Raw genomic sequence first — 2,934 nt, forward strand, 5'->3', positions numbered from 1 at the left:
TTTGTGCCTGCAAGATCGAGGTGTTAGTTCTTGGGTCCCGCCTTCCTGTAGGATGGGTTTATAATGTACTGACAACAGACGTATTTTTCTTTATATATATATATATATATATATATATATATATATATATATATATATATATATATATATATATATATATATAAATATATATATATATTTCTACTACATCTCTCTCTGTCTGTCTGTCTGTCTCTCTCTCTCTATCTGTCTGTCTGTCTGTCTGTCTCTCTCTCTCTCTCTCTCTCTCTCTCTCTCTCTCTCTCTCTCTCTCTCTCTCTCTCTCTCTCTCTCTCTCTCTCTCTCTCTCTCTCTCTCTCTCTCTCTCTCTCTCTCTCTCTCTCTCTCTCACCATTTGTATAGAGACACCCTCACTACTCTTTCATTCTCCCTCTTCCATCTTCGTCTCCTCTATCTCCTTTGATTCCTTTTCCTCTCCGATATACTGGTGACCACGTGCAAGGGAAGGGAAGGGAAGGGAGTGATAATCGTGTCTCTAAGACCGTCTTTCCCACGGGTCTACCCTCCTCAGAGTTCCCCCTTTGCTCTCCCTCTTCTCTGTCCTTTCTCCCCCCTTCTAGGTCACCCCCCTCCCCTGCCCCCCTTCCCCCCCTCCCCCCCCCCCCTTCTCACCACCTGCCCAGCACCTGATCACAAGAACAGCTGTTGGAAGCGTGTGGTGGGAGCGTGTTACCCATATACGAAACCCGTGCATCTTTTGACATTAATGGCGGCTTTGTGTACACTTATTCAACAACTGATGAGCTCTGAATCATCACGAGGTTGTCTATAGGAATAATAACCTCGGGTTGTGAAGTTTACAAGCTCGTAAACTGTTTAATAAATGTAAACTAAGCCGCATATGGTTAGGAAAAGATGTACAGGTTTCGTGAGAAGTTGTGCAAGTACTTGATGGACCTCCTGACAGTAATTGTCAGGCGATGGTGGCGTGTGTGGTCACGTGACAACAATCGCTCTAATTGTATGTCTGTTCACCTGTTCACTCCAGCCAGCACCTGTTCACCTGTTCAATCCAGCCAGCACCTGTTCACCTGTCCAGCCAGCACCGTTTTCTATAGACGGGCTTCGATAGGTTAGGTAGGATGGTTGGGTTCCTACGTTTATGGGTAAGCAAAAACAGCAAAATATTTTTTTACGAACTGACAAATGGAGAGAATGGGGCGCCCCTTCATGCCCACACTCGCCCCCCCCCCTCGTACCCCTCACATACCCAAAAGGGTGCCCTAGGGTGCCCCAGGGTGCCCCAGGGTGCCGTGGGAGCCGCCAACCACCAGACATGTGGCGCTGAAATGGCACCACTCTTGCCAGAAAGATGGTCGCTCCTTTTTAACTACCAAAAATGGGGTTTTGTAAATTGTCTCCACAACTCAGATATTGGTGTAAAAAACTGAGATTATTATATTAATGTTCTGTTTCAAATTTTACAACAAAAAACGACTGATTTGTATATATATATATATATATATATATATATATATATATATATATATATATATATATATATATATATATATATATATATATATGTCGTAACTAGTAGCCAGAACGCACTTCTCAGCCTACTATGCAAGGCCCGATTTGCCTAATAAGCCAAGTTTTCCTGAATTAATATATTTACTATAATTTTTTTCTTATGAAATGATAAAGCAACCCTTTTCTCTATGTATGAGGTCAATTTTTTTTTATTGGAGTTAAAATTAACGTAGATATATGACCGAACCTAACCAACCCTACCTAACCTAACCTAACCTATATTTATAGGTAAGGTTAGGTTAGGTAGCCAAAAAAAGCTAGGTTAGGTTAGGTTAGGTAGATTAGGTAGACGAAAAAACATTAATTCATGAAAACTTGGCTTATTAGGCAAATCGGGCCTTGCATAGTAGGCTGAGAAGTGCGTTCTGGCTATTAGGTAGGCTGCTATATATATATATATATATATATATATATATATATATATATATATATATATATATATATATATATATATATATATATATATATATATATATATATATATACACCTGTTGAGTGGCTTAATCTTCAATCAATCAATCTCAGTTATTTTACTTTTGATAATGTGTTATGTTAAATATATTAAATATGTTAACATTATTCGTCACCTGTTAACTTATCAGTGATCTGGTAGATATAGTTAATGTTATCTATTTGTACTACCAACTAACTATTGCATTTTGCTTGCAAATTGCTTAACAATATAAAAATATAGGAAACTATAGATGGTCTATTGACCCATACGAGGCAGTTGCTATTTATATCCACCCAAAGTCATTCGTGTCTAACCTACACTTGAAACAACCCAACAATCCCACGTGTATTATGTTACACGCTAGTTTGTCTCGTAAAGCAACAACGCTGTCCCTAAACCAGTATTTACCCAGGGTTATTTTTTTCTTGGGTCTAAACTTATCCAATTTATATTTATTGTTTGGTGACGTATGTGTTCCCCTGTTATGGTGTTCTTCACTGAGAACATTGTTATGTTTGTTCTCTTCTGTGTGTGTGTGTGTGTGTGTGTGTGTGTGTGTGTGTGTGTGTGTGTGTGTGTGTGTGTGTGTGTACTCACCTAGTTGTGCTAACGGGGGTTGAGCTCTGGCTCTTTGGTCCCGCCTCTCAACCGTCAACCTATCAACCGTGTGTGTGTGTGTGTGTGTGTGTGTGTGTGTGTGTGTGTGTGTGTGTGTGTGTGTGTGTGTGTGGGCGTGCAGGATGGAGCATTAGCTCTTGCGTGCATGTGTGGTGGGGTGGGGGGGGACTCTCCATACAAGGCGAGTGCCACCAGAGTCAGGCACTGTGCCACTGATGTCATAACCAGCTGTGGCCCCTTCACCAAGTCGTCAAAACTAACACATTAAAAACTAGAGGGTGCCACGCCCT

This window comes from Procambarus clarkii, chromosome 90 (assembly GCF_040958095.1).
Source record: "Procambarus clarkii isolate CNS0578487 chromosome 90, FALCON_Pclarkii_2.0, whole genome shotgun sequence".
NCBI lineage: Eukaryota > Metazoa > Arthropoda > Malacostraca > Decapoda > Cambaridae > Procambarus > Procambarus clarkii.